The sequence below is a fragment of the Mirounga leonina genome, unplaced genomic scaffold, assembly GCF_011800145.1.
Source record: "Mirounga leonina isolate KUSES-001 unplaced genomic scaffold, KU_Mleo_1.0 Mir_195, whole genome shotgun sequence".
Lineage (NCBI taxonomy): Eukaryota > Metazoa > Chordata > Mammalia > Carnivora > Phocidae > Mirounga > Mirounga leonina.
This window is the reverse complement of record NW_023270490.1, coordinates 8,611,964-8,637,311: the sequence shown is the minus strand read 5'-3', so window position 1 is coordinate 8,637,311 and position 25,348 is coordinate 8,611,964. Positions and strand designations below refer to the sequence as shown.

Genomic DNA, 25,348 nt, shown 5'->3' with positions numbered 1-25,348 from the left:
AGAAAAGAACCAGAGTCCAAGTCCTGAAGTCAGAAAGTAGATGGGGGGTGCCACGGGCTGGAGAGATAGGGCGGAAAGGGAAGGCCACGTTTCCTGGGGACACAGCTTTGGTTTTGTGGGTTGACAAGAGTTCTGGCGATGGGTTGCACGAGTGTGAATGTACTTCACACTACTGAAGTGTACGTTGGAAAGCCGCCAAAATGGTAAGTTTTACATTATGTGTATCTTACCACAACTTGAGAGAGAGAACATGAGAGAAGCTGCATCTTTTTCATGGCCCAGCCTCACAAGCCCCATAGCATCGGAGCCTCTGTTCTCCATTGATCAGAGAAGTCACAGGTGCACCCGGATTCAGGGGCTTGGGGATGGGCTCCCCCTCCTGAAGAGAGGAAGGTTCTGGAAGAGCGTGTGGAATGAAAGGTAGTGCTGTGGCTTTTGTGGAGACACCACACACTCCATGCCCTCAGCCCCCACAAATCCCTCTTCCTTCCAGGCTGGCTTTTGCTGTGCCACTGCTCATGGGAACGTCCCAGATGATTTCCATGTTGATAAATCAACTAGATTGTTTTGTTTTGTTGTGATGGATGGAAACGTTCAAACATCTTCAAAAGTAGAATAGCGTAAAGAGCTGCCTGGCATCACCCAACTTCAGCAAGTACCAGGATCTGCAAACCCTGTTTCTTTGATTTCCGCCACCCTCTGTTCAATAATTTTGTAGAACAGCTCATCTCTCTTGACCCCCGAGCAGCCCTGGACAGAGTGGCGTCTCCCTCTGCCTTGAATCATTGGCTTCCCGTGGCTTCCAGGACACAGATAGCCTCTGGTTCCCCTGTTCTTTTAGGCCTTTCTGTCTCAGTCCATTTCTTAATTATCTTGCTCTGAAAGCGCTCCGTGTGGGAGGACCTCAGTGTGTGGCCTGGGCCGCCTTCTCGGTCACCTGTCTCAGCCATGCCCTTAGTGCCCATCACCACCCGCGTGCACGTGACTCCTGGGGCGGAGACCACCCCCCCATGCCAACATCCATCCATTCCTCCTTCTTAGGAGCCCTGACTTCTAGCTGGGCATCAGGCTGCCCAAAGGCCACCGTCCCCAGCCTCTCTTGCAGCGAGAAGCACCATGGGACAAAGTGGTGTCCATTGGGAGGTGAGGGGAAATGATACGTGCAAACTCTGGATGGTGTCTTCATAGAAGGGGCATGGCATCTCCTTTCTCTTTGCCCCTCTGGATGCTTGGAGGCTGTCACGGAGATGGGCCATGGGGGCCCCTGTGGACAAGAGCTACCCCCCGCCCCACGCAGAAGCAGCCTGGGCCCTGGGGCACCCTCTGCAGCTCCTGCATGGGGCCGAGATGAAGCTCGATCCCACCGTGCTCCTGTTACTTCAGCCCGCCGCAAAAAGTCAAACTTAGGTCCTGACTGTCCTGTTTCATCAATTCTCAGATGCATCTTTTTTTTACATTTTAATTTATCTGCAATCAGACCTGTTCTGTTAATGGCAGGTCGGTTTCATTGTGGTGCCTGTTCTCCTTCTTAGTGGCATGGAACACAGCGGTGCAGCTCCCAACCAGTGGCATCGGACGGGCACTAAATATGGGCTCCCGGTGTCCCGCCAACCCAGCCCCTGCTCAGAGCTCTGGACCGAGTCATCCAGTTGCTCTTTGGCACTTGGATTTGGATGTCTCAAAGGCACCAGAGCCATTGTGTCCATGATCTTTCCCCGCGCCCCCCCTCCAAAGTGGATCCTTGTCCAGTTCCTGTCCCAGTAGACAGCACCCTCCAGAGACCTCCCTCCACTCACATCCAGTCCATCACCATGTTTGTTCTCCTCTTTTCCATTTTTTGCTGCCTCATAGAAACTGCCGTCATGTCCGTTCCGGATGCCGGCAGCACCCCACAATTGGGGTGCTTCTTCCTTTCGAGCTCCACCCCAGACCATTCACCACACCGCAGCCAGAAGGCTCTTCTCAAACCCGTATTTATTCTTGTCAGTGCCTTTACCAAGAATCCTTCAGCAGGCTTCCCATGGCTCTTAGGCTAAGGTCCCTAATCCTTCACTTGGCTCTCAGAAGCTTTGGATTATTCCCTCTATAATAGACAAGGGCCCAAAGGAAGAGCACGGTGGGTTGAGGTTCCCAGGGCTGTGCCCCTCTCTTCCTTCTCTTCCCCGCCTTGATCCCACCCTGCAAGACTTCACATGTGTGGGTGTAGACGCCAAAGCCCACATATCCACACCCTTAGCTTCTGGGGCCCAGAGTGTCCACACAAGGACCCCATCTGTCCCGGGACAGGTGGCCCCAGGGGGAGAAGACTTCACAAGGCCTGGAAGCCAGGGGAGCTGTTTGGGCAGAGGACTCAGGGTTTAGGGGGTTTAAAGCATTGTCTGGAAGGACACAGGCTCCAGACAGGCATGTCTCCTTGGCACGGCAGATTCCTTGTCCTGGAGAGAGGGACAGAGGACAGCCAAGGTGGAGGGCTCTAAAGTGGGGGCCCCTTTGATGGGGCCCCAGCTGCCTGGCTCCATGAGCAGCGCTGTGCTCGTTGACATGGCTTCTGGTCTGTCGGCAGGGCCCACACAGGCCTCTCCCACCCGCCCTCCATGCCCCAGTCACCATGACCTTTACTTCCTCGACAGGCTCTGTCCTTCAGGCGGGAAGGCTGCTTCTCCCTCTCCCACTCCCCCTGCTTGTGTTCCCTCTCTCGCTCTCGCGCTCTCTCTCTCTGTCAAATAAATAAATTTTAAAAATCTTAAAAAAAAAAACAAACCCAAAAAATAGTTATCGGGTTAAACATTATCTGGGTGAAACATCTTGGGTTCAAGGTCACTGCCTCCAGATTCACCCCAGGCTCAAGTCGGGTCTCCTGCTCATACTCTCAAAGCACTTCCCTTCCTCCTTTTCCTGTAACACTGAATATGGTTAAAACTACGATGTCCATTGGATTTTTTTAAAGATTTATTTATTTGTTAGAGAGAGAGAGAACAAGCAGGGGGGAGCGGCAGGCAGAGGGAGAAGCAGCCTCCCTGCTGAGCAAGGAGCCCGATGCGGGACTTGATCCCAGGACCCTGGGATCATGATCTGAGCTGAAGGCAGATGCTTCACTGACTGAGCCACCCAGGCGTCCCCTTGTCCATTGGATTTTAACATTCACCTTTCCCCATAGAATGTAGACTCCAAGTGGGCGGGGACTGTATCTGCTTGTTCACACGTTTACTCACTCTTGGAGTAGTGTTTAACATGCACTGAGCACTCAAATAATAGTTGCTGAATGAACCAATGAATCTCACTCTTTAATACATCAAACCAACCTATCTTCTCAAAGGTTTAGACCAACAGACACTCCAACCAGCCATGCCTGAGCATGCTGATTTTTCTACCGGAAATTTGCACTCTTAAAATTTTTATTATTCACACGTTGCATCCATGTAGTACATTTCCATCGTCCTACTTTCTCAAAATTGTCTGTGTCATTTTTTTTTTCAGACTTCCATTGAAGTGGCCATCTTGTATTAATCTCTAAGAACTCTTTGACATAAGTGGAGTACCAGTGCTCTGACATGTAGGTTACCCACTCCCATGTGTCATTAGTCCTTTGATCTTGGTTACAGAGATTCTGGTGGTTTGATTTGTTTTTGTGCTACGGAAGTTTAGTATGCTTCGGTGTTTTTATTTATGACATTTAATTTTAGTGTCATGGTTAGAGAGGCATTTACCAAGCCTCCAATTCTTTCAGTCACCAAAATTTTCTGCTAGCTCTTGAATGGTTTCTTCCCCACCGTACCCCATCCCCCTGCCCGTAAATCCTTGTCCATATAGAATACATATTGACATCAGCAATGAGGCAGAAATCTGGCATTTCTGGGTTCTGCCTGTCATCGTGTTTTCTCTCTCTCTTGCCCCAGTAGGGTAAGCTCTCATTACGGTCTGAGCTGGGGTGAGCTCATCCACCTCCCCTGCTTGACCCAGGTCTGACCAGTCAGACTGCTCCATCTCTCTGGTCACAGCGATTGGTCCAGGGAAGGGCATGTGATATAGGTCGGGCCAGTCAGAATTTCCCTAGAATTTTTTTCTACCCTAACGTTTAGGAAAGAACTATTTTCCTTAGGCTGCAGTTGTTAAGGTACTATGTGTGTTTGGTTATTGGAGACTGCCGTTCGCACTGTGGGGAGAGCTGCTGGGAGAGATGGAAAGAAAGTTGGGGATCTGATGACATTATTTGAGCACCTAGATCTAACTGACCCACTACCTATGGGACTTTTGAGTTACTGGAGCAAATATGCCCCGCCCCCCCCACAAAAAGCAAAAAAAAAAACCTCAACTGAGTTTCTGTTACTTGCAATCAAAAGCATCCTGGATACATGACCTTACTTTTTACATCAAACACTAAACTAGGGATCATCTATTGCTTTGTCTGCCCAAGAGCAACCCTCCCTTCCTTTCCACCTCTCCCCACCCCCTCCCACTTGTTCTAGGAAAGTTTATCTGTTCCTGCCTTGCGATTTAAATAGAAGCTGTCATTTAAAGATCCACCTTCCCAGTCACCTTTTCTTTCAAAATTTAAATTCAATTTAATTAACATATAGTGTATTATTAGTTTCAGAGGTAGAGTTTAGTGATTTATCATTTGTATATAGCACCCAGTGCTCATTCTATCACGTGCCCTCCTTAATGCCCACCACCCAGTTGTCTCATCCCCTCCCCTCCTCCCCTCCAGCAACACATTCAGTTTGTTTCCTAGAGTTAAGAGTCCCTTATGATTTGCCTCCCTCTGTTTTCATCTTATTTTTCCTTACGATATTTTTCTTTCTTGGACTGACTGACTTCGCTTAGCATGATACCCTCTAGGTCCATACACGTCGTTGCAAATGGTAAGATTTCATTCTTTTTGATGGCTGAGTAATATTCTATCGTAGATACACGCCACATCTTCTTTATACATTCATCTGTCGATGGATGTCTGGGCTCTTTCCATAGTTTGGCTATTGTGGACGTTGCTGCTATAAACATTGGGGTGCATGTGCCCCTTTGAATCACTATGTATCCTTTGATAAATACTGAGTAGTGTAATTGCTGGGTATTAGGGTAGCTCTGTTTTTAACTTTTTAAGATTTATTTATTTATTTATTTATTTGAGAGAGAGAGAGATCACAAGCAGGGGAGAGGGACAGAGGAAGAAGCAGACTCCCCACTAGGCAGGGAGCTCAACACCAGACTCAATCCCAGGACCCTGGGACCATGACCCAAGCCGAAGGCAGACACTTAACCAACCGAGCCACCCAGGTGCCCATATTTTTAACTTTTTGAGGAATCTCCATCCCAGTCACCTTTGATTGGTCCAGGAATGGCTCCTGATTTAAGCCTGGTCTATCTTCCTTTCTTGAGATTCTTTTTCTCCCCAAAGAGTTGGAAGGTGAGATGAAATCCATTAAAATAGATAACTTTCTGGGGGAACAGGAATATATCCATATTCATATTAGTCCACATCTAAAAGATACTAAAGGATATACAGCAAAAATCTCTACAAGCAACTCTTGAAAATCAATAAGAAAAATATAGAAACCCTAATAGAAAAAAAATGAACAAGCAATTTACAGAAGAAGAAATCTACCCATACGAAGAAATACTTAAACTCATCAGAGATCAGAGAACTACAATTTAGAGCAATAATAGCTATCATTTTACACTTATTTGACAAAATTTAAAAAGCTGGTTATTGTCAAGCGTTGGTAAGATGTGGGGATAAATGCCCCTTTGTACCTCCTTATAGCATACACTGGAACAGCCATTCTGGAGAACGATCTGGTGCACTTAGTGAAATTAAATACATGCTCACCTGTCCAGAAATTCTACTCCTGGGTGGTGTTCAAAGCAATGGTCCAGGGGGCCTTTGGGGGATGTATACAGGATTGTTCATCATACCATTGTTTGGGGTGGCAGGGAGATGAAGACAACGTGAGGGTGTTTGGTACTACTCACCAGGACTGTCCATGACTATTCCGATCCTTTCTCTTTCTATAGTCTCATGGTAAGACTGGACTTCCCTGCCATGAAAAGTTAGCTGGAACCTTGTGACATGCTCTGGCCATCAAATATGGGCAGGAAGTGTGTGCCTCGCTTCCAGATGAGAATCAAGTCAGCGCATGCTTTGCTACATTCTTTTATCTCTGGCATAGCGCCTGGCAGTGAGAGAGATGGTGCATGGGTCCCTGGGTGATTACAGTGAGCAAAGCCCTCCTGCCAACCAATAGTGGACAGGGAGCATGCATGAGAAGTAAGCTTTCGTGGCTTTAAACCATTTCAACGTGCGCCGTATTTGTTACTGTACTGTAATACACGGATACAGTGGCCACACATAGACATTGGAAACAGTGTAGGAGGCAGTTCTGGGTGGGGGAAAAACTGAACAAGATCTATATCATAATACCATTTACATCAACTAAAAATAAGGTGCCCCAAACAACTCACGCATTTTTCCAGGAACACATACACACAAAGGGAGACACCTCAAACATACTAGAATTGCTGTTGATGGTGGGAAGGGAAATGCAGCTAAGGGGAATAAATAAATCAATAAAACCAGTGGCCCTTTCAGTGGTGGTCTGTTCAGGACCTGAGGGTGACCATGAACTCTTCTCCTGAGGTCCAGTAAAAGGAAAAAGATTCCCTCCTAGAATCCCCTCCCTGGAGGCATCTAATCGTACCTGTTGACTATGTATCCTGCTAGGGAGTTTATATTTATATCTTAAATATAATCTAGTATAGTATAATAAGTTATCTATAATTTAATATGTAATATATCACCTTTTACCTGTATAATTATATGAAATAAATATAGGCCATAATATAAACATATAACACACTATTAATCTATAATAAAATTCATAATACATAGCATATCAATGATATATAATTTAATATATATTTCACATGTGTAATTACATATAAACTATATTGTAGAAATACATATGCAGTAACATATATATGTTATGAATAATTTATACTATTCCACAATATGGCACAAATGGGTTTTAAAGTCTCTTACAACTGAGAAGAGTATTAAAAAGTATTTGACAGATCCTGGCCCATCATAAACACCCAGGAGGTATAAAGTTTTTCTGTTAACGGTGGCATGAGTAGCGAGGTATGAAAAAGTACTGGATCAGGGTAAGTAGCCCATTAGTGCTGGCTTTTGTCCTCACAGTTACATGTATGCGAGCAGTGGGACCCTGGGGACAGGACTGGCACTCAGCAAGTGTTAAGTTTAGTTACAGTGCACGCAGGGGCTCTTCTCTGGGGTTTTCCAAAGCTATCCAATCCTTTTTTTTTTTTTAAAGATTTTATTTATTTATTTGACAGAGAGAGACACAGTGAGAGAGGGAACACAAGCAGGGGGAGTGAGCGAGGGACAGGGAGAAGCAGACTCCCCGCTGAGCAGGGAGCCCGATGCGGGGCTCGATCCCAGGACCCTGGGATCATGACCTGAGCCGAAGGCAGACACCTAACGACTGAGCCACCCAGGCGCCCCAAAGCTATCCAATCCTATCATCCCCAGGTAATGACAAGGTTACTGCTACTTTCGCAGGTTTTTAATTCCAATAGTAATTATTGATTATTTTTGTCTAATTGCACTGGAAGTGTAACCAGAACTTCCAGAGTGAAGGTAAATATTAGTGACGAGCACAGGCCCTGTTTTCGTTGCTCCTGACTTCAGGGAGTTGAGCATATCGCTGGCCGTTGGTCCCATGCACACTTGGGAGACACACACATGAAGTCAGGAAGTATCCTTCCATTACTTTTCTGCCACGGGCTTTAGAAAACAACCAGGAAGGGACCCAAAGGTCTCAAGTGCCCTTTGAACCCTTACCGAGCAGCGCCATGTGCCTCCTCTTTGGACCCATTAATAAGGAGAATCACGCTGGCCAATTTTGCGATGCTCCTCGTCCTCCTTCCTGTGGCCAACCCCTCTGGCTATGGTCTGGATCCTACTGGTTATGATCGAATTCATCTCTCACTCTGTAAAGGGTGTCAAGCATCAGGGGCAGGAGACAAAGTACCAGTATCGTTTTAGGAGGAACCAAATGAGCAAGAAGAAGCCCTAACAGGACAACATTCTTCCAAATGTTGCCAGGTTGTTGAACCAGCTTTGACAAATCCACAGCTGCAGCAGAAAGCCAAAGACAAGTGGTCAGAAGTGCCTGTTCTAAGGGCCTGGGAGGAAGCTGGCTCTCAAAATTCATCTGAATTTAAACTCTTGCGATGAAGGTTTGGGTTTCAGAAGATACACTGAATTGTACCTGAAAAAGCTCTTGCCTTGATCAGATGTGTCAATGAGGTAATTCTGTGTCCAAATTTAAAATTCCCAATTAAAGAAGAAGTAGGTGACTTACAAGTTGAATTTTTATTTGAGGTAGGTAAGTGTAAAGCAAATCCTGGGTTTTTGTTTTATTGTTTTCTTTTTCTTCTTCCCTCCCTCCCTCTCTCTCTCTCTCTCTTTCTCTCTTTCTTTCTTTCTTTTCTTTCTTTCTTCTTTCTTTCTTTCTTTCTTTCTTTCTTTCTTTCTTTCTTTCTTTCTTTCTTTCTTTCCTTTCTTCCTTCCTTCCTTCCTTCCTTCCTTCCTTCCTTCCTTTCTTTCTTCCTCCCTTTCTTTCTTTCTTTTCTTTCTTTCTTTCTTTCTTTCTTTCTTTCTTTTCTTTCTTTCTTTCTTTCTCTTTCTTTCTTTCTTTCTTCCTCCCTTTCTTTCTCTTTCTTTCTTTCTTTCTTTCTTTTTCTTTCTCTTTCTTTCTTTCTTTCTTTCTTTCTTTCTTTCTTTCTTTCTTTCTTTCTTTCTTCTTTCTTTCTTTCTTCCTCCCTTTCTTTTTCTTTCTTTCTTTCTTTCTTTCTTTCTTTCTTTCTTTCTTTCTTTCTTTCTTTCTTTCTTTCTTTCCTTCCTTCCTTCCTTCCTTCCTTCCTTCCTTCCTTCCTTCCTTCCTATAGAAAGATGTACAAGACTGAGTTTTTACTTTCAACACATCAACGGGTTTCATTGAGGGTTGAACTTGATCGAGTGAGCTCATATTGTCATAGGCCCCCCCGGGGGGTTCCGGTGGTTTCTGTACTAGTCTTACTACTTAATAAAAGTAAGAGCTGTAAGGCAAATGACAAGCTACTCTTACAACTCCAATTTATTGCTAAAACTATTATAAGAATATTTGAACTTCTATATGAAGATAATGAAAATGTTTATAGTTGTGGATGGAAGCAATTATAGAATTCTACATGGGGTAATTTTTCAATTGGTTTGTACAATAAGCAGTATTTTTACGGGTAAAGGTTTAATGCTTTGTTATCCTACACTGTCCTTTTGAATTCAACCTGTAGTACCTGCTGATTTTTAGATTTTTCACTTACTAATTAAGGAAAGACCTCTTCCTTTTTGTGAAATGTATTCATTTCTGTGTTGGATTCTTGATCCCGGAGACAAATAAGAATTATCCCGGCTATTCCAGTGGTGATAATTCTCTTCTGTGTGAAGGCAAGAAAACTTGAATTTTTCCTTAAAACTTGCTATACTTGCAGTCTGGTTTCTTCCTTACCTGGTACCATTTTCCTTTAGGGGTCTCTGCTTCTTCAGTCTACATCTTTTTATGGGCAATGTGTTTGAGATCTGGTCCTAAAAAAGTTTTCAGTTTGAAACTAAGGAAAGAGGGGCACCTGGGTGGCTCGGTTGTTAAGCGTCTGCCTTCGGCTCAGGTCATGATCCCGGAGTCCTTGGATTGAGCCCCATGTCCGGCTCCCTGCTCGGCGGAGAGCCTGTTTCTCCTGCTCCCTCTGCCTATTTGTGCTCTCTGTCTCTCTGTCAAATAAATAAGATCTGAAAAAAACAAAAAGAACGAAAGAAACTAAGGAAAGAAATTATAGCACCAAATGGAAATACATCGAAGGGTTCCTCAAACTCTAGGAGCCCAAGACATCTCACACTTGAAAGGCATTGGAAAAATGTTGTCATCGTGGACACTGTCAACAAAGGCTACTTAATAATTGGGAAAGACAAAACAGAGAAATATTGAATAATTGCAGATTTACCAAATACAGTGTGATTTTTAATTTTTTTTTTTTGCAGTGTGATTTTTTAATGGGTCTTCAGATGTTTGCTAAGCACTATTAAATTATAAAACCCTAAAGAACGTAGTTTAGAATGCCCTTGCTGGCCAGTTATTACAATGTCCAAGGATCCCCAGTTTGCTAGTGATCTATAAAATTATAAAGCAAGTACCAGGCAATCAGGGAGTAAATGATGAGAAAACACAAAAGCATCCTCAGCCTTTGTCTGAGGGGCTGTTTGGTAATCCCAACCCCATGTACAATTATCCATTGCTTAAAGTCCTTGTTCACTGAAACCCAATTTAATGGAGACTCCCTCTTTCCTTTGAGGTTCCCCAACCTTGGGGAACAGGGTCACAGCATTTTTTTTCTTTGATTGTTTCTTTCCTTTTGGAAAATAAGTGAGGAACAGATTCTTATCTCTGGCTCATGCATCCTTATTTCTAGCAGCTGATCTCAATTCTTCTCAGACTTGAACTTCATCTCTGAAGCAGCAACGTGTGTGTGTGTAGGACAGTCTAGGCAGGTGGGGGTCAGGGAGGTCCTACGCTCATCTCCCCAGTATCGAGACAGCCACTTAATGAGCTCACTCATTTCACCAGAAAGTTGATGGAAATGCCCTCCTGTTTCTCCAGGGGGTTCATGTACAGCTCTGCTTCAGATAGGTGAGTCTTCCCATCATTCGCCCTCTTCCTAACCCCACCCCCAGGTCCACCCAGCCCAGCCAAACTCTCCACTTTTGGTTGGTGTTTCTATAGAACCTCTCTTTGGAAAGGGAGGACCTGAGATGCACGGCCGGAGACTCCCAGGCAGCGTCGTGAAAGTCCTGAATTATAAACGCACATTTGTGTCTCAAAATGTGTACTTTGGCGACGTGGCGTGTACCCGGGACCTTCCTCGGGACTGTGCCCCATGCCTCAGCACCTGCCTCTTCTCGCATTTCCCATCTCAGACCAATATCACCACCTCGGGCAGGCCTTCCCTGATCACACCTTCAGCAGTGACCCCACGGCCACCACATCCCATTGCTTTAGGTGGGCCTTGGGATGCTCTGAGTTACTGTGATGATTTCTTAGGTTAGCATTTTCCTGTCTCACTCTCCCTCTAGAATAAGAGGCCTTTCCTGCCCTGTTTGTTGCTATCCCCCCAAGCACAGCACTTGCTGGGTAGTAAGTGCCCAGTAACTGCTGAGTGGGTAAAATAGTCTAGGTTATGACAAAAAATGAAAACATTTGTTTTTTTTTTTTAAGTTTTCATTTAACTTCCAGATAGCGAACATACAGTGTTATATTAGTTTCAGGTACGCAATATAGAGATTCAGCACTTCCATCCATCACCCGGTGCTCATCACGACGAGTGCGCTCCTTCATCCCCATCCCGTTTCCCTGTCCCCCTGCCCCCCTCCCCTCTGGTGACCAGCAGTGTGTTCTCTGTAGTCCGGAGTCTGTTTCTTGGTTTTCTTCTCTCTTTTCCCCCCTTTGCTTGTTTGTTTTGTTTCTTAAATTCCACATATGAATGAAATCATATGGTATCTGTCTTCCTCTGACTGACGTATTTCACTTTGCATAATATTCTCTAGATCCATCCATGTCGTTGCAAATGGTAGGATTTAATTCTTTTTTATGGCCAAGGAATGTTTATATATATGTATATGGATTGCATTATTATATGTATATATACATATATGTATATGTGTATACATATATATATATCCCACATCTTTATTCATTCATCTATCAGTAGACATTTGTGCTGCTTCCATACTTTGGCTATTATAAATAATGCTGCAATAAACATAGGGGTGCATGTATCCCTTTGAATTAGTGTGGTTTTATTTAAGATTGATTTATTTTAGTAAGAGACAGAAAGAGCATGCGAGTGGGGTGGGGAGGGGGAGAGGGAGAGAGAATCTCAAGCCGACTCCGTGCTGAGCACAGAACCCAATGCAGGGCTTGATCTCATGAATGAGTGTTTTTGTATCTTTTGGGTAAATATCTAGTAGTGTGATTGCTGGGTTGTAAGGTAGCTCTGTTTTTAACTATTTGAGGACCCTCCATACTGTTTTCCACAGTGGCTGTACCAGCTTCCATTCCCACCAACAGTGCACGAGTGTTCCCCTTTTCCACATCCTCGCCAACATGTGTTGTGTTTTTAACATATAGAAATATTACTCTTAACAGATTCATGCAGAGAAACTACTAGAACACCATGTTGATAATAGACTAACCCAAAACTTTATGTATCAACAATCCCCTTGATCCTGCTCCACTCAGCCCCATAAAAATGAGATCCCATTTTGGAAATATGCTCTACCTCCCAGCGGAGGCATGCTGCATGAAGACAGGAGCCAGGTCTGCCTTGGTCACCATCACCCGCTTTAGTTCTGGTCTAACGGAGGCACTTACCAGATCTGTGATTAGAAAACCGTTCTCCTGAACAGCGTGTTGCCGGTGGGCTGCATCACCAGGTTTATTTCCAATCTAGCATTTTGGGTATTTTTTTAAAAATTCAGTGAGCTTCCTGGCTGGCTCAGGCAGTGGAGCGTGTGACTCTTGATCTCGGGGTCATGAGTTGGAGTCCTGTGATGGTCTTAGAGATTATGTAAGGAAAGAACAAAATTATAAATAAAAAACAAAATAAAGTAAAATTAAGTGTCTTGGGTCAGAGTTAAAATCGCAGGCTCTGGAGCCTGACTACCTGGATTTGTATCCCAACTCTGCCACTTTTGGCTGTGTGAGCATAAACCATGAAAATTGCTTGGCTTTCTCCTCAATTTCTTCATCTGTAAAGCAAGGATGCATTATCCTTTGTAAAGCACTTAAAGCCAGGGTCGAGCGGGTGGTAGGCGCTCAATAACGTAGTAGCTCTGAGTGTTGTCAAGTAGCACCAACGTGATCGTGGGATTCCTATTCATAATTATCTGCACTGATCGGTCATAACATTAAAAGGTTTAAAAAAACTTAATCTTGCAATTTAGGGTTCTTCTCTTTAAATTTTTGGTTAAAACGTCAAGCATATGCGGAATGAGATGGGGGTGTAACGTACAGCCCGATGAGATAGTTAACAGGACTGCGTCGTAGGTCTGAAAGTTGCTAAGAGAGTAGATCTTAAAAGTGGTCACCCCAAGAGAAAAAAAGGTTTGTAACTATGAGTGGGGATGGATGTTAATTGATTGTGGTGATCGTTTTGGAATATATACATGTATCAAATCATTCTGTTGTGCACCTGAAACTAAGACAATGTTATATCCATTATAGCTCAATAAAAACATTTAGAGCAGTATAGTGACTCCCCATGGACCCATCACTCTGTTTCAGCAAATACCAACTCACATCCATCTCTTGCCTCTGCCCAATGGTGATGTGCTAGAGCTGGACAACTGGGTCGGCCGAGGGCTGGTCTGACCCCTCTCCTCCCAGCTCCATGCTCAGTGATGTACCACTGGGAGCTGAACTTCACTGTGATGGGCGTGTTTACATCATGGAAATTGGTGAATACGACAAATCAGGGCTCCCCTCCCCCCACCTTGTGCCAGAGAGCCTGCTCTTAGGTCATTACCAGCACAGCCTTCCCTCCACTCAGCTAGTTTACTTGGGAACATCGTATTTTGTTTCAGTGGGTACACCTAAAAGATGAGAATTCCTTAAAAAACATAACTATAACTCCCTGTCACACATAAAAAAGTTCACACAACTTTTAAAATATTGTCAAATACCAGTTACTATTCCAGTTTCCCTGATAATTTTATGATTTTTGAAAACAGTTGGTTTGGGGCACCTGGGTGGCTCAGTCAGTTAAGGTTCTGCCTTCTGCTCAGGTCATGATCCCGGGGTCCTGGGATCGAGCCCTGCATCAGGCTCCCTGCTTGGCAGGGAGTCTGCTTCTGCTTCTCCCCCTCCCCTCACCCCACCGCTCCTGCTCTCTCTCTCACTCTCTCTCTTTCAAATAAATAAAGCCTTAAAAAAAATAGTTGGTTTGTTCAAACCAGAATTCCAAATGGGTTTGTACTATGGGGATGCAATCAGAAAAATCTAAGATGTGGAAAACTATAGGACAAAGAGCCTGGTTCCTTCAACAACAAAACTGTAAGGGGGCTTGGAGAGGTAGCTACAAATTAAACGAGACATATAAACCAAATGCAACGTGGTACCCTATCCAGCCAGTGGTCTCCTGTGTCTTCTTCTAAGAACTTTGTTTTACCTGTCACATGTTACTGATTCCCCCCTCCCCATCTTACTGAAGTATAATTGACAATTTAAAATATATATATTTGAGTTGTACAGCTTGACGTTTTGATATATGTCTGATTGTGAAACAATCATCTTAGTCGAATTAATTAGCATATCCATCACCTCACATAGTAACCATTCTCTTCTCCACGGCCAGAACACTTACCAACTACTCTCTTAGCAAATTTCAAGTACTCAATACACTATTAACCGTGGTCACATTGCTGTGCTTTAGGTCTCTAGAACTTATTTGTATCACTGAAACTTTACCTCTGAACCACATTTCCGCTTTTCCCCTTCCCTCCAGCCCCTGGTAACTACCATTCTCACTGCCTCTATGAGTCTACTTTAGATTACACATATAAGGTGGGTCATGCAGTGTTTTTCCTTCTGTTTCAAGCTTATTTCACTTAGCATAATGTTGTCCAGATTCACCTATATTATCCTAAGTGGCAGGATTTCCTTCTTTTTTAAGACTGAATAATATTCCATTGTGTATATATGCAACATTTTCTTTGTCCATTCATCTATAGACAGGTTGTTTCCTTATCTTGGCTATTGTGAATAATGCTGCAGTGAACATAGGAGAGCAAATATCTCTTTGAGATATTGATTGCATTTCTTTTGGCTCTATATCCAGAAGTAGGTTTGCTGGATCATAAGTTTGTTCTGTTTTCATTTTTGAGGAACCTCCACATTGTTTTCTGTAGCAGCAGAACCAATTTATATTCCCATCAGCAGTGTGCAAGGGTTTTCTATTATTCACATCCCCTCTGACACTTATCTTTTGCCTTTATGATGACTGCCATTCTAATAGGTGCAAGGTGATATCTCGTGGTAGTTTGGATTTGCATTTCCCTGGTGATTAGTGATGTTGAACACCTTTTATACACCTGTTAGTCATCTGTATATCTTCTTTTGAGAAATACCTATTCAAGTCCTTTGTCTATTTTATAATTGGCTTGTTTTTTTGCTATTGATTTTTGGATGTATATTTTGGGTATTGACCCCTTATCAGATATATGGCTTGTACATATATTCTCCCATTCCATAGGTTGCCTTTTCACTCTGTTCATTGTTTCTGTTGCTGTGCAGAAGCCTTTTGGTTTGATGTAATCTCATTTGTCTATTTTTTGCTTTTGTTGCATGTGCTTTTGGTGATATCTAAAAAATTATTGTCCAAACCAATGTAGAAGCTTTTTGCTATGTTTTCTTTTCTTTTTCTTTTTAAAGTAGTCTCCACACCCAGCATGGAGCCCAAAGCAGAACATGAACTCACAACTCTGAGATCAAGACCTGAGGTAAAACAAGAGTTGGATACTCAACTGACTGAGCCACCCATGCACCCCTCCCCTATGTTTTCTTCTATTAATTTTATGGTTTCAGGTCTTACATTTACATCGTCAATCCGTTTTGAGTTGATTTGTGTATACGGTGTGAGATAAGAGTCCAGTTTCATCCTTCTTCATGTAGATATCCAGTTTTCCCTATATCCTTTAAGGAAGAGGCTATCCTTTCCCTCATTAGTATTTTTGTCAAAAATCAATTGACTATAGTTGTGTGGACTTATTTGGGGGCTCTCTATTCTGTTCCATTGATCTATATGTCCATTCTTATGCCAGTACCATGCTGTTTTGATTACTGCAGCTTTGTAAAATATTTTGAAATATATTTCAGTATGATGCCTCTATTTTTGTTCTTCTTATTCAAGATAGCTTTGATTATTTGGGGTCTTTTTTTCCATAATCATATTGGAATTTTTTTCTATTTCTGTAAAAAATACCTTTGTGATTTCAATAGAGATTATACTGAATTTATAGATAATTTTGGATATTATGGACATTTTATCAATATTAATTTTTCCAATCCATGAACATGGGATGTCTTTCCATTCACCTGTGTCTTCTTTAATTTCCTTAATTTTATAATTTCAGCCTATCAGTCTTTCACCTCTTTGGTTAAGTTTATACATAAGTAGTTTATTCTTTTTGTTGCTGTCATGAATGGGATTGTTTTCTTTTTCTTTCTTTCTTTCTTTCTTTCTTTCTTTCTTTCTTTCTTCTTTTCTTCCTTTTCTTTTCTTTTTTCTTTTTTTTGCCAAGATAACATTTTTAATACCCAACTTTTTAAACATAAGGTAAAACAGTCTTTGGCAACCCCTGGAAATGTTTTAATTTCCATGGCAATTACACAGGTATGGATCACATTCAGTATTTAACATATGAATGAGTTAATTAAAAAGAAGTCAAAAACAGGGGTGCCTGGGTGGCTCAGTTGGTTAAGCATCTGCCTTTGGCTCGGGTCATGATCCCAGGATTCTGGAATCGAGCCCCACATCGGGCTCCTTGCTCCGCGGGAGGCCTGCTTCTCCCTCTCCCACTCCCCCTGCTTGTGTTCCCTCTCTCGCTGCATCTCTTTCTGTCAAATAAATAAATAAAATCTTAAAAAATAAATAAAACAAAAAAAAAACCTCCCTTAAAAAAAAAAGAAGTCAAAAAAAAAAAAAAAGAAGTCAAAAACAAAGTTAAAGTTAAGAGCCAATACCTTTTTGAAAAGCTTCTGATGTTAATTTATTTCTGGACAAATAAGTGGGAAGAGCCATCAGTGTAAACCTATTTTAATTTTAGTCTCTATCCTTAAAATTGCCTAAAAATTCTTAGAACACAGAAAAACTAAATTTGAATGCATTTGTAATAGCTTAACAATTTATGTACCTTATTAGGATCTTTTAATCCTAATCCTGCCGGAATGTTTTGAAACCAATCATAATTTGCTGCAAAGATAAATCAGAAAAAGAAAACAAATTTGTGAATAGTATGTTACAATGTCCTGGACAAAAGTAATTATCAACTAGTAATAATTACCACATGCAACAGATTGAGAAATTAAATCCTCTGCTATATACCTTTAAGTATTTTGTTGGACATGAGGAATGTTTCTATCAATAACATTCATCTCCTGTGGCACCTGGGTGGTTTAGTTGGTTGAGCATCTGCCTTCAGCTCAGGTCTTGATCCCAGGGGTCCTGGGATCAAGCCCCTCGGGGCTCCTGCCCATCGGGGAGTCTGCTTCTCCCTCTCACTCTCTGCCTTACCCCACCCCCTTTCCCCTCCCAGCTTGTGCTCGCTCACTCTCGCTATCTCAAATAAATAAATCTTTAAAAAAAAAATTTCATCTTCCCACAAATTCAATTTTATTTTAAACAAGAAAACCGTTCTTTCTCTCCAGATTTTTATGTTTATCAGTGCAAAGTGAAACAAAGCAATCTCAATAGCAATGGCTTATTATATGTTATTTTAGAAAGGTTTATTCCTCAAAATCCCTTAGTCCATTTAGGAATGAACTAAAAGATGTCCAGATTGTGAGAACAGTCAACTCAGTGGCTCCCTCTACATCTGCCTTGGCCTCTGCACAGCTTGCTGGGGGCTCGTCAAGAGAGGCCAGTGCCTCATATTTATCACTTGCAAAAGTTTCTCATGATGCATCGCCATCTTCTTGAAAATTTAGATTTTTAATAGCTTGTTTCATCTTTTTTCCCCAACACTTGTGTTCTCTTCCTAGCAGCCTTTTTATGTTCCTACTCCTTTTGATTTTCAATGTAGAAAATGTCCTTCATTTGTTCCTCGCTGACGCTAGGAGTGTTTTTCAGGAGATCCAGGAAAACTCCACCTGGTGTTTTTCTTCAACTAGCATTCATTACGAAAAGGCCAGCATTTTGTTCAACTTCAGCAGTTTCCATCAGAAGTTCAGGTGCCTTTTTGTTCCCAATTATCCTCACTACTCGTGCTGTCAGATCTTTCTTTGGAAAGATCTGCAAGCTGAAAGACATTTCCTGCAACTTGAAAGAAATTTCATCAGCCAGTTTCTCCTGTGAATCGTCCTCTGTGATCTGATGCCGGCCTTTGGAGTTCATTTCTAGTCCAACCCATGGCCTGTCTTTAAGAGGTCAGTTCTGTGTGAGATGACCTCGCCCATTTTCCTCTTCCTTTGATCCCATTCTTTTGCCACCATGCATATATTCATCTAGGTCTTTGTCTAATTCTCTTGTATGTTCTTGAGATTTCCTCTTAAGTTTCTTAGCAAGCAAATAATTGTAGGTCTCCCATTGTCTGCTTCTGTCAATAGCACCCTCCATTCCCAAGATAGCAAGTTCGGTGGCCACTGGACCTTGATTCTGTTCTTGTAGCCCAGCACCCCATATGTTGTTAACCTTCTCCAGGAACAGGTGGTTTCTGGCTGCTCTGGCTTGGGAGGAGGGTTAAAACATTTCTGTTGCTTGCATTTCCAAAGAGAGCTGTTATCATCTGTATCAGAAAAACTCTCTTCACTTGAATCCACACTTTTAACAGTCTGATAATGTGATACTGGTGTTGCTGTACCCTGGAGGGGCCTCACGGGGCTGTCCCCACCTAATGTTTTTGGTCCCTGCAGCGGCCTGTCACTGGGTGCAACTGTCGTGTCAGAATCCAAGTCAGAAAGCTGCCCATCAGGGTGCCTGGGTGGCTCAGTCGTTAAGTGTCTGCCTTCGGCTCAGGTCGTGATCCCAGGGTCCTGGGATCGAGCCACGTCAGGCTCCCTGCCCGGCGGGAAGCCTGCTTCTCCCTCTCCCACTCGCCCTGCTTGTGTTCCCTCTCTCGCTGTGTTTCTCTCTGTCAAATAAATAAATAAAGTCTTAAAAAAAAAAGAAAGCTGCCCATCCTCCATGTCACCAGCCTCCTGCAGCATCTTCCCACAGCCTAGGTGGTTTGCTTAACTTCCTTTTTGGGTAGTTGTTTGTGTATAGAAACGTTACTGATTTTTATGTGTTGGTTTTTAATTTTGCAACTTTACTGAATTCATTTATTAGTTCTAACAGCTGTTGTTGAGCCTTCAGAGTTTTCTGTATATATGATCATGGTCATCTGCAAACAGAGGTAATTTTACTTCTTCCTCTCCAATTTGGAAGACTTCTATTTCTTGTCTAATTGTTCTGGCTAAAACTTCCAGTACTATGTTGAACTGAAGTGGCAAGAGTTAGCATCTTTGCCTTGTACTGGATCTTATAGGAAAAGCTTTCAGTTTTTTTCCCATTGATCATGGTATTAGTTGTGGACTTTTTTCATATTGGCCTTTATTGGGTTGATGTAAGTTCCTTCTGTACTATTTTGTTGAGAGTTTTTTTTATCACCAGTGGATATTGAACTTTGTCAAATGTTTTTCTGCATCAACTGAGATGATTATGTACTTTCTATCCTTCATTTTGTTAATGTACCACATTGATTGATTTGCATACGTTGAGCCATCTTTGCATCTTAGGGGTAAATCCCACTAGGTCATGGTGTAGGATCCTTTTAATGTGCTTTTTAATTTTGTTAGTATTTTATTGAGGATTTTTGCATCTATGTTTATCAAAGATATTGGCCTGTGGTTCTCTTTTTCTTGTGGTGTCTTTATCTGGCTTTAGTGTCAGAGTAATTGGCCTCGTAATACGAGTTTGGAAGTGTTCCCTCTTTTTCTATTATTTTGAAAGAGTTTAAGAAGAATTGGTATTAAGTCTTCTTTGAATGTTTGACAGAATTCACCTATAAAGCCATCTGGTCCTGGGCTTTTCTTTGTTGGGAGGGTTTTGATTACTAATAGTGTCTCCTTATTTGTTATTGGTTTGTTCAGGCTTTCTGTTTCTTCTTGATTCAGTGTTGGTAGGTTGTATGTTTCTAAGAATTTATCTACTTCTTCTTGGTTATCCAATTTGTAATGTCTCCTCTTTCATTTCTGATTTTAAAAGTTTGAGTCTTTGCTCTCTTTTTTAAAAAAGATATTATTTTTAAGCAATCTCTACACCTAATGTGGGACTGGAATCCAAGGTCCCAAGATCAAGAGCCACAGGCTCCACCGACTGAGTCTGCTCTCTTTTTTCCTTAGTCTAGCTAAGGGTTTCTTGATTTTGTTTATCTTTTCAAAAAACCAACTTGTAGGGTTTTTTTTTTCCTATTGTTTTTCTATTTGATATATGTCTGCCCTAATCTTTATTATTTCCTTCCTTTTGCTTAGTTTGTTCTTTTTCTAGTTCTTTGAGCTGTAAAGTTAGGTTGTTTATTTGAGATCTTTCCTCTTTTTTAATGTAGGCGTTTATCACTATAAACTTCCCTCTTAGTACTGCTTTTGCTGCATCCCTTAGGTTTTGGTATGTTGTATTTTCATTTTTGTCTGTCTCAAGATACTTTAAAAATTCCTTTTAATTTTCTCTTTGGCCCAATAGTCGTTCAAAAATGTATTGTTTAGTTTCCACATATTTGAATTTTCTCATTTCTTACTGTTATTGATTTCTAGTTTTATTTTATTTTGGATGGGAAAGACACTTGGAATAATTTTGATCTTCTTAAATTTGTTAAAACTTGTTTTATGACTTAACATTGATTTATCCTATTTCTGTTGAGAAGAAAGTTCTGTATATATCTGTTAGGTCCACTTGGTCTATAGTATTATTCAAGTCATCTGTTTATTGATTTTTGTGTCTGGATGATCTATCCATTATTGAAAGGCTATTGATTTTTCATGTTGATCTCATAAACCTGTTCTTTACTAAATTCTCATTTTTAGTAATTATTTTTCTGTGGATTTTTTTGGGGGGAATCATGATAGTTATATCATTTTCAGTACAAGATAAAAGTAAAAGTTTTACTTCTTCCTTTCAAATTCTCAGGCCTCTAATTGCTTTCTTTTATCTAATTGAATTGGTGTGTATTTCCAATACAGTGATAAATAGTACGGTGCTATGGAATCCTTGTCTTTTTTGTTTCTTGTTCTTGACATTAATGGGAAAGCTTTTAGAGGTTTCTCATTAAGTAAAATGTTGGTTTGGGGAGAAAAAATTTGTATAGCTATTTAACATATCTATGTTAATTGGTTACTTAATCGTCAGTTAATAATATATTTATATTTAAATATATTTAGTATACTTATAATTAATATATTTATATATGTAAAACATATAGGAAAGTACATTTTAGATAATGCATAGTGTACTTTATATGTTATATATACAATTTATAATATATAAAAATATATATGATCTATAAAAATATATATATAATTATATATATAGTATACATATAGTCATTAAGAAAGCACCCATTGATTACTATTTTATTGGATTTCCAAAAATATAAATGGGTATTAAATTTTACAAATATTGCTATTCTGCTAATATTGAACCAACCTTGAATTCATAGAATAAATCTCATCTAGGCATGATGTATTATTTTTTAAGTGTAACATTGGATTCTGTTTGCTTATATTTTAAAATTTTCACATTGATATTATAAATGAGATTGGTCTGTAATTTTATTTTTGGATGCAATCTTTGGCATATTTTAAAATCAATGTTATACCTGTTTTACAAAAATAATTTTGAAATTTTCCTTTGGTTATACTCTGAAATAATTTAAGTAGTGTTGGAATTATTTGATCTTTAAAGATTTAGTAGAATTCTCTGTAAAACTACCTGGGTCTAGTGCCTTCTTCCTTTCTCTCAATTAAAAAAAATTTTTGAAGTATAGTATACAGGCTGGAATCTGCATGAATCATGGGTATATAACTCAGTGAATTTTCTCAAATAAATTTGTTTAATCAGCATTTAGGTCAAGAAACAAACACCCCATTAGCCTCCCTCATGTCTCCTTCCATTTCCTAGCTTCCCACTCCAACAAGAGCCTGGATCCAACTTGTCATGGTGCTCACTATGGTAATGTGAGGGTTTTTTTTTTTTTCCCTATGGTAACTGATTTGCTTAGATTTTTTTTTTTGTCTCCACCAGGGTCAGTTTTGATAAACAGCATTTTTCTGGACAACTATCTATTTCGTCTAGGCTTTCAAACTGATTTACATAGAATTATACAAATTGCTCTCTTATGATTTAAAGTTTTTTTTTCCTATTATCTTCCCTAATCCTTAAAAACTGTAGGTACTGGCTAGATCTTTCTAGGTGTTCCATCAAGCTCTGTGCAACAGAAAATTATAAATCCTCTCTCTGTGTATGTGGTAGTGTTATTAAACATACATTTTTCTGTCTGTCTAGCTAGTTATCTAGGCATCTGACTATTTATCTTACTATCTAGGTATCTATGTGTATTTCACGTGGTTGAGAAAATGGAAGGGCAGCTACAAAGCATTTGCATTCCTGATAGAAGAGACAGTCGGCTGGGCTGTCTTTCCTTCACCTCTCTGCCTTGGGCAAAGATGTGATACCGTCTTGCAACCAAGAGAAAGAAGCCAAGAGAATTGTTAGAGGCACCGGCCCTGCTATTGATGAGCTGCTTAAGTAACACTAGGAGCCACTTTCAGAATTCTTCAGGATTCCTGTGAAGTGAGTTATAAGCCTCTGTTTATCTGTGCCACCCCAAGTCAAGGTTCTGTCACGGGCAGCTGAATACATTCCTAACTGAGAGAATACATTAGACAAAACCAGAAAACTTGAGTTGTTCATAGTATATGCATGTTTAAACACAGGAAAATTATCACAAAGACACCAAATCCCCTAACTCTAAAAGAGGAACCTGGGTAGCAATTACTCAAATTAAGTGCTTACTGCAATGGCCTTTTTAGTGTAGCCATCGTTAAAAGCATAATTTGCATAAATTATTCACCATGTTTTAAATATCACTTTTTAAAATTTTGTACCATGGGGCACAGATTGGGTACATCTTGTACAGATGATAGGATACATCCTCAAAGGGTTTCAAAGAGATTAAATGAGATAATTCACAAAAAGGGCCTAGGACAGCCCTTATCACATGTTAAAGTACTCCATAAATATTAAGTATGATGTTTTAATAATTAATATTAATCAAAAATATTGATGTTAGCTACTCACATGGATGGCAACTCCTTCTCATCTTTTGCATTCCCATAAGAAAAGTCACCTCCCCTGAGAGGCCCTCTCTGGCTCTTCTATCTAAAGTGGAATCCCTCCCCAAATATCTCCCATTCCCCATTGCCCCATTCTTTTTATTAGCTCGGAGACCTTGTCGCCATCTGTAATTCTTTTGATTATGTATTTGGTAAATACATGTCTCCCCTGATAGAATATAAACCCCATGAGAGCAAAACTCTCAGTGGCTGGCAGAGATCCTATGCTCTCTATACATTCATTGCATACAAAGATGACCAGTCATGGCCAAGAAACCATTAAAATAGAATGTCATTTGACATAGGCGGGTTTTGCAGAGATGGTCATTTTGGGGAGTATGATTTTGCCCACATTTAAATAAAAATGAAAGTGGGTAAAGATTCTGCTCAATTCTAGACCCTCCTCATACTAAGCTTTATTGGGGAGCTTAGTGGTTTATTATTATTATTTTTACTTATTCTCTAGAAGGTCAATACATAGTTATATATGGTCTATACACCTTTAGAAAGTGTGGCACAAATTGTTACCTTTAGAAAAATGTTGTTTTGCATTCAAATGAAGATGTAAAATTCAGCTGAAATTTTAAAAACCAATGGCTACTTGTAATCAAAGATTTAGATGAAATTCCTCATAGTTTTTTGGCTTTCTGAAGATCCTAGAATTTAGATTTTAAAGTAACCCTATAAAAGTTATGTTTGGGACCAGGTCAGAGGGAAAGTAGAAATGGAAGTGTTTTCAATAGAAGGAATAAATCCTAAGGAACGAACAGAAGGAACCCTCAAACACATTTGAGTGACTGGAGGGGGAACCAAAGCAACCCTTTGAACTGGGGGGAAGGCAGGAGTATGTCCAATGCTACTGTCCGAGGAAAGAGGACCCCCTCCCTGCTCTGCCACTGACCCCACCTACTCCACCATCCAGAAGAGCCTGCAGGATTTCCCCTTGGGGTCATAGGTCATGGACTCCTGACAACTGGCATCCTGGAAAGAACAACAGGAGACCTTTTCCTCTTTTTGCTTTGTCTTCCAGAAGGACAGTATGGTGTGGTAGTCAGGCAGTGGGCTTTGGCTACCTGAGTTTGAAGCCCATTTTCCCCGTTTACCAGCCTTGTCTCTTACAGCAAATTACTTTCTAGGCCTGGGTTGACTCATTGGTAAAATGGTGGTGATGGCCAAAACTGTCTCACTGGGCAGTGGTTGGCACATAATAGGTGCTGGGTAACTGACTTTCATGACCCTCCTTCTAGAGGAGGGTCATAAAAGGACCAGTTTTGACCTGCAAGGGGGTGGGGTTCTGGGGCATCATTTTCTTGGTTTAACTGCTCTAGGGCCTGAGAATTTGTTTCCTAATTTTGATGGATCTGTGGCTAGTGCTGTGGTAATCTTCTGTTTATTCTTCAGAGAAGGTTCCAGAATTTCTATGTGGGCGGGGGGGCGTGCCATACAGGCAGCCATCTTGGAAGAGCTGGCCATCCTGGTGGGCTGGTCTTGATAGCTGGTACCCAGGTTTTTGTTAGCTGTTTATTTGGAGTACTTTGGAGGATTATGGGGATTGGTGGGTTGGTCTTTTGGCTATATTTGCATAATAAGCACTTATGTAGATTGATGTTAATTTGGGGGTGTTTTGGAGAGTTGTTTTGCAACAAAATCTACAGAGCACGCACACAGTTTTTATGTGGACTGAATATTACGTAGGAAGCTTTCGAAGGGTTTATGGAGATGGGTATTTGCTACTTTTTCTGCCCTCTTTGGGCTTATTTTGCTCACCCCTGGGGAGCTATGTGAGAGGATTAATTTGGCTGGGATTAATTTTATCTGGAAACTAGAACCATAAGTGGATTTTGGGGCTGAATTACAGAATCAACTTAATGTTTCATTTGGCCACTTTCAAAGGGTGCAGCGGTTGATGCTGAAGACAAGCTAGTCTCTTCTCCCACCTCTCCAGGAAGCCACACCAGGGGTGACCACAAGCTTAAGGTATGACCCTGGGGATGAAGATTAGGGAGCCCAAGTGGACCTCAGACCCAAGCCACAGTTCATTACAGCTTTACTCAGTTTCATGTGCAGCCTCTGGATGCTGACCACCACCCCCCCAGCACCCCCCATGAGTTTATAGTGCATTTTATTATGAGACTCCCCATTTTCCCCGTTACTGTATT

General features: G+C 41.2%; 1 pseudogene; it reads right to left on the bottom strand.

Annotated features, from left to right (window-relative positions):
* Window positions 1-17,646: 17,646 nt before the first annotated feature.
* On the bottom strand, window positions 17,647-19,028 carry LOC118024107 (annotated as a pseudogene).
* Between the last annotated feature and the right edge of the window lie 6,320 nt (window positions 19,029-25,348).